A 14,189-nucleotide genomic window follows, 5' to 3' on the forward strand; every position below is an offset into this window, starting at 1 on the left:
AGTACAGGTCGCACTTTGGGTTAATTTGTCACCATCGATCACGCAGGCTGACAGATTTGGAGACATCTCATTGGATCAACTATTGACTGTTTCAAGTCTACTCCGTTTATTTTTGTTTGGAAAGACGCTACTGAAAACTCCGACATTTTAAAGTTGACGTGTTTGTCTCTCAGGTGCATTCTTGGTTTGAACTAATGAAGACCTGTTTTAAATCCATCAAATATGATGATTAATTCGTCTTACAGCTACATTTAGCAGCCGATTTTATCAATACAGTTCCAACTTTTAGAATCTGTTAATTAATAATGGATGAACCCGTTTTAAATGTGAATTTACCAGGCGAAAGTTGTTTAATTGTTGCGTAATATATGTGCCGAACTGCAGAGTGGTACCTACAGATTTGGAAAATATGTTATGTCATATTCTTCAAGTAAGGATTTGCACTGATAATCACATTTTGTTTTTTAAAATGCATGATTTTTCAACGCAGTCTGGTTGTCCCAAATTATCCATGATTGGCAGGTGTGCCCTTTTACATCAGGGGACAGGCACATTCCTGTGGGACCACTGACCCACTTCAATAATGACACCTATTGATTGTTTGCCACCTTAAATAACTCACTCTCTTAGTGCTATGACAGTGGGTTGCTGGTTTCATTACTAGAGGGAGAGTTGCCTTCAATTGCATGTTGTCTGACTGCACATATCACCCGGCCTGCAGGGTTGGAACAATGTGACACTGTGGGATATTGCTGCAATAATGACGTACATCTCCCAGTCACCCCCTGTCCCCTCTCTTGTGAGTACATCTTTCCTGAACGCCTTGAATTGGCAGCACACAAATAGCTACACTTAAACTGAAGACTGCAGAAGAGAAGACCTTTCCATATGGGATTATTATGCATTTAATTGCATTTACAGTACACCACAGCAATAGATTGGTTTTCACATGTGTAGCTCAGTCGGTCATCATGCAGTCATATTTCTATTTCAAGAAGCAGTTTGATTATCTTTCCACTAAAACACATGCACGCCAAACCACAGAAAAGTGCTGAAAAGAAATGACAGCTAACAAAACATATTTACCTCAACACATGAAACCCTTAAGAACAGTGGATATCCTGAGTGTGTGTGACGGGCAGTGCTGACCACTTCCTATAATCAACTTTTCTAAGATCTTTGAAACTCTACCCATGCGCAGATTAGCTAAACTGGCTGCATCTCTGTCCGTTGATTGCCTTCCCTTTCCTTAAGGACATGCTGGCTGCTTCCTGGTGTGAGAGAGAGCTCTGGCTGAGATTTAAGCCTCATGTTGATGTAAAAGGTCACCTGCATCAGCATCAGTCAGAGATTGAACAAGCAAGACAGACGTGATCTTTCCACTCCTGCACTTCTGTGTGTGTCTGTGTGCGTGTGTGTGTGTGTTCATGTTTGCCCTACCACTGTGACAACCACAGCTGATCATCAGTAGTGAAAAGGTCACTGTTGTAACGATGCTCCTCCTCAGTGAGACAATATCATCGTCAACATCGTCTTCCCGATGCTTTTTAATGCAGCTTTTACTGTACTCATAATATGCTGTCGTTAAACCGGTCTTGTTTTACAGTAAATGCATTTCCGCTTGTGCTTTTCATTGCATTTGCAATTATACGAGTAAGGAGAAGAGTCAGCATCCTGTGTCAGTTCGCTGGCCAAGGAATCCTCCGGCCCGTAGCAATCAATAAGCACTTATTGCAGAGAAGCGTTCTGCAGCGAAGTCTCTGACCGTCCATGTCTGTCTTTCTCCACATATCTATCTGGAGAGGCATCTCGAGTGTCTCCTCTGCTTGCATCTGTCTCCTCCGCCTCTTCCCTCCGCAGCCTTGCTCACCTCTGCAGTCACGTGTGTGTTCACCTCGCTCTGCCCTGCTCTTTGCCGCTGCGTGTTTGCAGCAGAGGTCATTCTGTTTGCTCTGCTGATATTGTCCATTTATTTTTTTCCCCGGAGCCAGCTGCTGGGACTGAGATAGGTAGGGCTTCCTCGGCCTAGGGAACACAGGAGGAACTGGAAGTCATTACTCCGAGTACTGCACGCCATGACGGCAGCTGTGCAGGAGGAGGGAATTGGACTTTGTTTTGTGTGTGTGTCCTTGAACCAGTTGTAGGACTAGTGTGAAAAATGAGCCACTTATACCTTGCTCCGCCACAGTATTGCCTTATCGCCCACCCAATTATAGATCCTTCAACTAACAGCTATTCATACACTCTCTTCCCCTCATTGGCAGTTTCTAACTATGTCTCTTCCAGCTTTAGTCCTCCTCTTCTTCTTTCAGCTTCTAGCTTCAACTACAGAAAGCCAGTTCAAATCTCTTGCTGACAGAGCTCTCTCAGTAATGCTCTGTCCTATTACTCTCCTCTCAGAAGCAAGTGTTGTGGCAGGCTGAGTTCTCGATGGGTTTGTCCTGGCATGAGTGCCTACAAACGGAAAGAAAAGAGACGAGTCCAAAGAAAGAGTGTGTCGCAGAGAGAGGACAAATCTGTGTGTTAATTGGACAGCCGGTGTTTTTATGCAGGCTTTACTCTATGAATCAACCTCCCATTAGAGCTGCTCGATTATGGCAAATATCATAATCTCGATTATTTGGGTCAATTGTAATTGCGATTATTAAATACGATTATTCATTGACTTTGAAAACATCCATTTATTGTACTTTAAAACAAATACAAATAATAATTTTAACTTTTTAATCAACTGAAAAACCAATATAAAATAAATTATACATTCATGTCTACATTTAAATAAATAATATCAAAATAATAAATACCAATAAACAAGATCAACAAACATGTTGCGCTGTCACAACCTGAAAACTCCTTAACATATAGCCAACATTTTGGTAAAACGTATTCAACATATTCCACTCACTCCACTGGGTCAATAATTGATATCACGATTATTAAAAACGATTATCCATTTACTTTGAAAACATCAATTTATTGGAGAAAAAACATTTGAACAGTATGTTTTTAATAGTTGATTACCCTGAACTTTAAGTATAACTCAACAAAAAAAAAAAAAAAAGATTATTAAAAAAAAAAGTAATAAAATAATCGTTTTATTTCGATTACGTTGTTTTCACAATCGTTGCAAGCCATGATCGCGATAAAAATAAGATTAATTGAGGGCATCCAACAACATTGTCTCAAAACCCCAACCTTGTTCTGACCAGTGAATGGGAATCGTGGCCATCAAAGATAGGCGGAGATACAGGGAACTTAATAAAGTACATGCCTTAATGTTCCAAAAGGTCTATATTTTACTGCCTGTGCTGCAGCACCTCTTTTCACCCTCTGTCTGAAACCAGAGCCCAGTCTGCTCTGATCGGTTAGCTGCGGCTCTGTTGTGATTGGTCAACCGCTTAGAGATATCCCGTACACCTTGTATCACGTACAAGTAGTGCTGCGTACCGGTATGCCGAACCGGTACTGGACTTGTAAAAAGTTTCGGTTCAAGTCTGGTTAAAACCGGAACGCCGGGAACCGGTACTTGGACTCGCAAAAATACTAGCACTTACGGATATTCTCCTTTTTGTTCTAAACCATCTAAAACCTCCTTGAAGGCAGGAGAGACTGAAAAGAGTCAAGGGAAGCTTATAAAAGTTAACAGCCTTTAATTACACCAAAAATTGCAAAAGGAGGCGCTCTCCTCATCTCCCAGGTCAGCCCTGGTCAGCAGGTAGAAGAGATCAATTCTTGGCTTGCTCTTCCTGTTGTCATCTGAGGTCTTCTCCTATTGGCCGGCGTCGTCGGGGGGCGGGTCCAATGCAATTCCTGTATTTTTCTGTTGTTAAATTACATCATTCTGGTGTCTGTTGTTATTTAAACATTCCCTGATAAACGTGATTCAGCGTCAATAAATGAGTGCTAATCCCAGTGTGCTCAGTGTACAACATCATATGTAATTTCACTTTCGATTCACGGTTTGAAAACGTAGCATTTCGCCACATGCTAATGCTAACCGGAAGTGAATACTTTTCAGAATAAAAGTATTACGTTAATAGTGTGAACTTCCGGTTTTTTCAGAATAAAACTGATTTAAATTAAATAGTGTATTTAATTCAAATTACGCCATATCAACATTAATTTTAATTTCATCACTATGTATGTACTGTATAATGTACACATGTAGAGTTGTAGAAAATACATGGTGTACAGTACACACTGACTGTACAGTACAGTGTATACTGTATAGTAGGTGTGTAACAGTGTAATGCGTATAGTCTACTCTACACTCTACCTTTCAGCAACGTTTTAGGGATTTAGGCTCAGTCAGCTCAGGAACTGTTTGGTTACTTTAGTTTGGTAAATGAAATAAATGTTTGAACTTTGTAGTAGTTCACTGTAGTTGCTGTCATAAGTCATTTGTAGACTAAGTGGCAAAAAGTGTTTTTTTTACATTTGTACTTTGTAGAGAAATGTAGACACAAGTTGGAAGGGAGCACAATAAACCTGATGAGTTTGAATTTTAGTTTATGAGTTTATTTTCAATTGATAATTAGCTCACAATAAGTTCACTTTAGTTACTCACACAACTTGACACAAGCCATGGGTTCAGGTCCAGACTTATAAGTCCGGACCTGAACTTGAACCTCTGGACTTGAGTCTAGACCTGAACCTGAATGTGAGTCCAGGTACGCAGCACTACGTACAAGGTGTTGGAGCGCTATCCAATAGAAGTGTGAGTGTTACATAGTGATGTCACAATGTAACAGAAGTAAACAAAGGAGTCAAATGGAGGCGTTGCAGGCAGGGGGAAGGGCCGGGTGTTTGGGAGAGAAACTTCATCTGGAGAGAACACAGTGAGTTTAGCCTTTGCAGACCATTTACATGCACACAAACCAATATAACACACTACAGGAAAGGGACAACTCCAAAAAGCTTAATAGGGCCCCTTTAACATGGGTCTTCCCTTTTATCTTGTCATATATGCCCTTGTTGATTTGTGATATTGGGCTATATAAATAAACATTGATTGATTGATTGATTGAACTGGAGCCTCTGTAATGTAAGAAAAATGTACAACTTGATCTAAAAAATAAATTATTATTGTATCTTAACGTTTTCATGGCGTATCCTTGTTGCTGAATTGGCTGGCTGAGGACAGGAGTCTGATGGCAAACAGGACAGGTAAACAGACAGGCGGACCATTAGAGAGGAGTGATGGCCTGGCGATGCAGAGGGAGATTGGGAAGGGATTGATGGTTATGGAGGAGAGCGCTCTGTCCCGCAGACGGATAATCAGACAAGCGGCTAATGCAGAGCTGCTGGCAGCCGATCTCCATCAGAGCCTCGTCTATCTGTCATGTCTCCATGGCAGCAGATGCTGAGCTGTCACTCATTTATACTTTGCTGCTCGACAGGCTCCTGCTACCTGTTGTGTGTAAGTGAGCAAGTTATCCGCTTATTGCAACCACGCTGTCAATCCATGATTAGGTTATGTTTGTTTAGTGGAATTGCTCTTTTGAAGCCACTCAGTCTGTCCACATTCACAAACTGCATCTGTGGAAATATCTATCCTCCTCCCATGAACCCTATTAAAAGCTGACAAGGCTGTGTAGAATCGATATTAATAATACCATAGACATAGCTTTCAAACTCCCTCACACACACATCCACACACAGATCAGTCCACGATCACATGATGCGGCTCACATGACAACGCACTGCTGGTTGGGGTTAAAGGATGCAGACAGAGGGGTGTGTGTGACGGAGGACAGAGAATAGCTCGTAGATTTAGCTTGGTAAGAGAATGTGAGAGGGGTGTGGTGCGAATCCATTTTCATTCCAACATGGTCTGCTGCTGTTCACAATGAAATGTGTGTGTGTGTGTGTGTGTGTGTGTGTGTGTGTGTGTGTGTGTGTGTGTGTGTGTGTGTGTGTGTGTGTGTGTGTGTGTGTGTGTGTGTGTGTGTGTGTGTGTGTGTGTGTGTGTGTGTGTGTGTGTGTGTGTGTGTGTGTGTGTGTGTGTGTGTGTGTGTGTGTGTGTGTGTGTGTGTGTGTGTTTGTGTGTGTGTGTGTGTGTGTGTGTGTGTGTGTGTGTGTGTGTGTGTGTGTGTGTGTGTGTGTGTGTGTGTGTGTGTGTGTGTGTGTGTGTGTGTGTGTGTGTGTGTGTGTGTGTGTGATGACTGAAGTAGAGCCTCCATAAATACCTCCACACTGAGCCGTGACTGTCAGACCGCCGTCCTGCACTTGTTCCGCTCTGGAAAAACTTGACCGACATGGGCCGGTTCTGATATTTTTAGACCGACTGAGCCAGTATTTTTAAAGAATGCGTAACTCATGGAGGTCGATTTGTCTCGATATCGTTTGTGTGAATAGGGCCATAATCCTTGTATGCTGATCTGTGAACGTAAAACATCTTTCACAAATGCAAATTCGAAAAAATTGTTTGCAAATACAAAACGAATCTCCAAATATACAAATAAATAAAAAACCTGTCAATATATTAAATTGATTTACAAGTGAACACCTAATATTTGCCTTACGACTGACAATCAGGAATTTGTATACCCAGCTTTTATGTGTGGATTGGAAAGTTATTCATATTTATTTTAATCAGATTTTCAAAGACAATATTATAATTTACTATTTTGACCTACTTTTTAAAAATGTATTTATTGGCTGTTTGAAACAGCATATTAACCCACGAGGGACAGTGAACTACATTAAGATCCACGACCAAATGATCATAATCAATATAATTCATATTAACTACAGCTCAAAGAAAACGGCTGAAGATAATATCCAATAAATATTTTCTATTGATCAATGGTACCATGATCAGACGTGCTTGAAAATTGGCTGTGTAATGGCTTAAAGGTAGGAGTAATTTATTTCAGAAAAACGTTTTGTTATATTCCATGGAATGCTCTTAACATCCCGATAGCAATGAATACATTAAATGCTTTGACAATAAATACATTCAAAATCTGTGGAAGCCGAGGCGCTGTAAAAATCACGACCACTCATCTGAGCCGGCCCGGCTAAAATAACTGGATGGCCTGCCTGCCTGTCAGCCTTCCATCTGTGCACAAACTTATCTCGTGCCCTCATTAGCCGCTTTCACACCAAGTACATTGCCGTACTTAGTGCCGGCACTTAGTACCCCAGGGCACTAAGTACCAATCGCGTTAATAATAATAATAATAATAAATTATATTTATATAGCGCCTTTCAAGGGACCCAAGGTCGCTGTACATGGTGGACAAACAAAACAAACAGACAATCAACGGGCAAACCAAAGAAATAAATAAAGGAATCCGGGGGACCAGAAAAGGGCTAGGCCCCAAGGCCAGGGTGAACAGGTGTGTTTTTAGTGATGATTTGAAGATGTCCAGCGAGGCAGCATTACGGTTCTCGGCAGGAAGTGCATTCCAGAGGGTGGGGGCCGCAACACTGAACGCCCTGTCACCAACAGTTCGGAGGCGAGAGCGGGGGATGGAGAGCAGGCCCGTGTCTGAGGACCGCAGACTCCGAGAAGGGGTGTAGGGATGGAGGAGGTCCGATAAGTACTGGGGGGCGAGGGAATGGAGGGACTTGCACATGAGGATGAGTGTTTTGTATTGAATCCGGGACTTGACCGGCAGCCAATGTAGGAGGGTGGGGGTGATATGGTGCCATGGCTTGGTGTGGGTGAGAAGCCTGGCGGCAGAGTTCTGGACGTATCGGAGGCTATCCAGGGTTTTGCTGGGAACCCCGGACAGGACTCCATTGCAATAGTCCAGACAGGATGTAATGAAGGCGTGTACAAGGGTTTCTGCCACAGAGTCAGAGAGTGAAGGCCGGATTCTGGCAATGTTTTTTAGGTGGTGGAAGGCGGATTTGGTGACAGATTTGATGTGCGCCTGGAAAGAGAGGGTGGTGTCCAGGATGACTCCCAGGTTGCGGACTTCAGTGGACGGGGAGATGGAGCAGCCGTCAATGGAGAGAAGCAGGTCTCCAACCTTCTGGAGCTGCGTCTTGGGAGCCACAATCATGAGCTCTGTTTTATTGCTGTTGATTTTGAGCAGGTTTGATGACATCCAGTTTTTTATGTCCTGTAGGCAGTTGACAAGGGATTGAGGGGGAGCTGAGTGGACGGTTTGGTGGAGAGATAGAGCTGTGTGTCATCAGCATAAGAGTGAAAGCTGAGACCATGTTGGCGGATGATTTGACCAAGTGGGAGCATGTAGATATTGAATAGGAGGCGTTCACACCGGAATAAGTTCCCTGAGGGAAGATTACGCAAATGAGCCGCTGACGTCACTTCGTCTTCTTCTGCTTTGGGTTTACTGGCAGGCCGCAAACAACTTCACGGCGTATACTGCCGCCCAAAGTCCCCTTCCGAGCAAATCGCCAGAACGCCGACACCTCCTCATCACTCCACCGCTCCCATGTTTGTTTTTGTGTTGCCATAAGTTATTCTCTCTCCGTTGGTGCGCGGGGCTAATGCTAATGATAATAATGCTAATGCCACAAATATAATGGCGGCTTCACAAAACTTTTCAGAGTTTTGCGGGGCGTGGTTTGCAATTCGCCCAGCCAATAGAAATTGGTACTTTTTTTGGCTAGCAGGCACTAAAAATGGGGGTAAAAGTTCCCGGCCCATAAGTACTCTTTTTGGTGTGAACGCGACATAAGGGGTACTAATGGAACTAAATGGGAAAAGTACGGGGGAAAAGTACTCCAGTGTGAACGTGCCTATGGGTCATGTGCGTGTGTGTTGGAGGAGGGGCTCTGTAAGGAAGTGGCAGATTTCTTCCGGTTGTGTACTTTCAAATTCTAGCGCACTCGAGCTGGTTTCTCCAAAATGACATTTTGACACGTTTTTAGGTTTATTTTCCTGTGTAGATGAATGTTTCTAATTCCCTCACGGTTGAGGAAAGACAAATGGTGATTGATTGCAATTGTGTAAAAACAATGTGTGTTCTGTTCATGTCAGCCTTTTTATGGTGCATTCAATGTCGGCAGATACAGTAGAAGCTGTACATTGTTCTGCTGTAGATGAATAAATACGTCTTATTTATCTGTGCGGCATCAGTGTGTAGATATGTGATGGGGTTGTGTAAATGTGGCTCCCCAATTTGTTCTGGAGGACCGAGATAAGAACCACACACACACACACACACACATTTTCTGCAATTAATTACATTCCCTCTCTTCTCCGTTTGCTTCTCAAACTCACTTACCCTTTCTCCCCCTAACGCATCCCCTCACTGTCTCTCTCACTCGTGCTTGTACACACCCTTGAATACATGTACAGTTCACACACACACACACACACACACACACACACACACACACACACACACACACACACACACACACACACACACACACACACACACACACACACACACACACACACACACACACACACACACACACACACACACACACACACACACACACACACACACACACGGGCTCAAAGGGTTAATGTGAACCATTAGTAACTAGAGCAGGCTGGAAGTGCTTTAAAGTGCCAGAAGGGTGTAACCAAAGTGACAGATTCAGGGACTGCGAGTGAATCTCCCCTTACATGTGTTCCCCGTGACAATAATATGACCGTCATTAATCAGGGCAGTGAAAAGAATACTGCTGTTTTATATCTCAGGTTTTAATTGAAGGCAGAAATGAATAAATACCAAGGCTGTCAAGCTGTCCCTCAGAGAAAGCAGTCTTACATTACAGATCAACTTTCAAGACTTTGTTTGATCTTGTTTCTGTGAAAATGAGATTAGGACTATATTGATATCTAATGCAATGCAAATAAGAGGAAAACATATTGAATATAGAGAATATAATATCAGTACTTACGTTTTTTATGTAAGACAACAGCAATTCAAACTTAAAAAGGAAGAACATGTGATATTAGCGATTTAAAAAAGAAAAGAAACACAGGCAGTAGTCTACAGTCATGAAACACATGACCACACACCACAGTTTAAAAAAGCAATAAATAAACTCTGAGCTAACTGGAAATGCTCCATTTTAGTTTAATGCACACTGGTAAGCTCACCCACAATACTTTAGGAACATATGGGATCACCCTCGGAGTAACAACTAACAAATGAACCAAAGAAAGTGAAAACCATCGAGCAATCTGAGAGCCCTTCTTGACCATAAAGATAACCTGGAAGATTATTGTTTCACTCAACACTTGTTTCCCTTTGTATCGTGAGCCTTGTGAAGTGTTGTAATGTGTCCATGTGCTTCGTAACTTTATTTAAACATGTTTCGTAACATTGTAATCCTACTATCATCATTGTAATAAACGTACCAGTTATCTTATTACGTCTTTTTCAACCTGACTGTAAGGGAATACAGTCCCATGACATGTTCTCCGTTACTCCCCTAGCCTACGTACAGTAGACCCTCCCTCTGGTCGTCCCTCATCTGTCCCCGTCTTGTTGTCCTGAGGGCAGAAGGCTGAGGTCAGATCGGTCATGTCCGCCGTTCTTCAACTCGGCTCAGAAGTCCTGCAGCTTCATGAATATTATAATTAACCGCCTTCTCTCACCGGTCGATAGTTATTCAAGGACAGAGATACACACCGCGTCACCGTGCCGCACCTCCCCTCCTCCAACGGATCTCACGTGGGGGCAGCACATGTGATTATATATACACATTTAGCCATATATTCTAAATAAGGCAACAGTAATGAATAATACAGAGCGATAAAAGCAGCTTCAACTGCTGAGCTTTTGGCCAGAAATGGGGCTTAAAGAGCACAGAGGATATACGAGAGAGACAGACAGACATGTACATGGATTGCAAGAATTGATTAAGACAATAGAAGCTGTACACAACTTTGTCTGATTGCTTTTATCTCTACAGGAGCCAAGTTGCAATACACATAATTGAATTATGGAGAGAGGTGGACACAAACACAGAAACATACTGACCATCTGCACGGTATAAACGCTTTGCTAGTGATGCTGCAAGATTGAAAAATAATGGCCTGAAGTCTTGATATGGGAACTATGATCAGTTTCATGTTTAATCTAACATTTCCAGATAGATATGAAAATGTTATGAGGACTCCAAACGCCAAAACAGACGACAACAACAAACATTTCAAATATCTTCCGTCTCCTTAGTTGGGCTGCACAAATTGGAATAAATAACAATTGCGACTATTTTGGCTTGTATTGCAATTCTGAGATGATTTGCGTTAAATTATGTTGAATTATATTCACATTATCAAGAAATGTATTAAAATGGTCCTGGTAGACTTGAGGTCAGCACCACAGATATTTTGCCACACTAGATACTACACCAGTCCATTTTATGATTTAAATACACTTTTGATGCAGGCAAACAACTAAACCATTGGAAGTAGGATTGTTAGAAACAAGTTTTATCACATGGCAATCATGTAAAGGGTGTATAAAAGTTCGTTGTGGCCCATCAATGCGAAGACAAGTGTCCTTTAAATCATAATCTACCAAGTTTAAAGAGCATCTTGCAGTGTGAAAAAGGCTAAAACTGAGAATGTGGCACTTTCAGATTGAACCGCATTAATAGGGTCTTAACCCCACATGCTCTGCACTTATCTTCACCTCTCTGTGTGTGTAGTGTGGCACACAGAGAGAGTGGGGGGGAGGGGGGGGGGAGACAACAGGCAGGACAATTTGGCAGCTTTAAAGGAGACATGTCACGCTTTTCCGGTTATTGCCCGTCCCCTTGTGTGTTATGAAGGTTTTTATGCATGTAAACGGTCTGCAGAGTCAAAACCCTCAAAGTACACCATGTAGCGAGTAAAACTCTAAAACAGAAAATACCTCCCCAAAACGCCTCGTTGGAGATACGTCACTGTCCATTTGATTCTTCCGGGGACATCATGATGTCATGTCGTCCCCGGAACGAAATGGACCAATCCGTGGAGCCGTTCCGTTACGTCCGTGGAGCCGTTACGTTAAGCCCCCGCTGATTGGTCCAAATTGACCAATCCACGGACTTCCTCACACACTCAGTGCATGCAGCTCTGCTGATCTCTCCTCCCTGGCTGCAGGCTGATAACAGACAGTTGGGATCGCGGCGAAATTCTCTCTGCAGACCCATTCTCACAGCGTTTATCAACCTTTTTCTTACTCAATATCAAGCCACACTTATGGTTTTTACTTCGGCTGTGACTTTGTGTGTGCTCAGGGTGAGTTTCGCTGTGTTTCGCTAAACAAGGAAATCACACCTCCACGGAGCTCAGAGCGATTCACAACGTCCCGACTGGTCCCGACCAATCGGAGCACACTGGGCTCACAGGGAGGGGGGGGGGCAAGAGCTGCAGCGAGCCGTTTAGTGGAGAGAGTGAATACACATACTTAGCACAGATGCTGTATGCGAAACCAATGTGAGTTTGGAAAAGTGCACAGTATAAATCTATTCTAGTAGACCTCAACAATGGAATTATGATCAGTGGAAATGGCCACGACATGTGACCTTTAATGCTAGTTAGGCCGGCTGAGCTAATTAGCCCCGATTTCCTCATCCTGATTCAGACGGGCAGGAAAGCCTCGGATTACTGGGACCAACATTTTCTGTGTGCCACTGAAACGGTGTCAGGCTGTTGAAACTGTTCCTCAGCGGGGGGGGGGCTTTTATTTGCCGAAGTCAACTAACAAGAGCTTTGCAAATGTGTACCAGTGTGTTGCACAGCGAGTGGAAGGGCTTGTGGTGGTGAGATAACGGCAGCCTCCACTAACCCCACTGACGATGAAAGGGAGCTTAATTGTACGGAGCCCAGCAGGGATGCTACTCTCTATCGGGGGGGGGGGGGGGGGGGGGGGGCTGTGGCTCTGTGACCTCTTGACCTCCCTTTGTCCCTTAAGCTGCTCCTCATCTGACATTTGTCTTTCCAGATATTCGCCCCGTTCTGTCAAAATGTAGTGTTTGTGCTGCAGGGTTTCATGTCAGTGTTGCCTTCAAGTGTCACTGGGAAAGCTGGAAACCATATACACAACCAGGCATGTTCATTGTTTTTGTATTATATAGTTTTTTTAGAGTTTTTGTATGTAATGATTTAATCATAATTAAAGTAATTATTGAAGGTACTTGTTATGCTTTTATTTTGAATGCAGCTTCATGCACATTGTGATTTGGGCTAGTAGGGATGTAATGGTAGGTGGAGGTTGGATTCTGCAGCAAAAAAGGGCAATCGTTTTTTTTTCCGGAAAAAGGGGTCAAATTCATTGGATTGTTGGAATAAAATGCACAAACTACATTGTTGCCTAGACATTGGATGCAGTGGCGGCTGGTGGAAAATATTTTTGGTGGGGCTATTGATAGAGTGAGTAAAACATTTTTTTTTGGGAGAAATGACCCCTTAAATTAGGACTTCTGGTGATGTAATGGCACGTTTCCAGTGCAGCGCGGAGCTCGCTTTAATGCTGCGTTCAGACCGGACGCGATGCGAATATTCGCTTCGCTCTAAACGCTCGAGTTTCACCGCAGCTGCCAGCTGTGTTTACTCGCATCATTCAAACAAGACGCGCTGGCTCGGGAGCTACAGCTACAACAACATGAACATATTTTACCGTGATTAAATTGTAATACACGTTTCTAAATGATGCCGACGTAACAACATACTGATACCGGTTAGTAAAAACCATGAATTAATGCTTTGACAAGTCTGCAGACAGACGGCAGGCGAAAAACCTTTTAGAAAGCTTGTTCCCTGAATGGAGCTTGGCTAAGCTAACGCTATATATGCTCCGACCGTACACACTCACAACAACGGCCTACAGACATAAATAAACCAGCGACTGTATTCACCATGACACAGGCAGTCTGTGGTTTGTACTTGTTTAACTTTTGTCTAGTTTCTGAACAGATCGTATCTGTCCCCGGCTGTTTGAAGAGCAAGCATGGGAAACAAAAGATAGCATTTACCTGTTTGCATCCAGCTAGCCATGTGAGAAGCCTTGTTGATACGTTTTGTCTTTTTCACGAACTTGCTGTGATATATACAAATCGGGTTGGTCCGGTCCAAGGTCTTTAAGTATCAATTTATCTCCCAAACTTCTCCTTTCAAAAGGATTGGAGAGTAGCTCTTGGGCAGACCGAGGTTCCGGCGACTCCACCTGCACACCATTCTCATCCAAATACTGCGTCACCTTGGTCACTCACGAGTCTAAAAAACAACTCATCAACGCACGTAAGCAACATGGGCG

General features: G+C 43.1%; 1 protein-coding gene across 5 annotated transcripts in view; it reads left to right on the forward strand.

The window, feature by feature from the left end:
• The window catches only part of rtkna (rhotekin a), a 94,322-nt gene that overhangs the window by 50,872 nt on the left and 29,261 nt on the right, over positions 1 to 14,189 (forward strand). The window lies entirely within an intron of this gene.

The sequence above is a fragment of the Pseudochaenichthys georgianus genome, chromosome 9 (assembly GCF_902827115.2).
Source record: "Pseudochaenichthys georgianus chromosome 9, fPseGeo1.2, whole genome shotgun sequence".
Lineage (NCBI taxonomy): Eukaryota > Metazoa > Chordata > Actinopteri > Perciformes > Channichthyidae > Pseudochaenichthys > Pseudochaenichthys georgianus.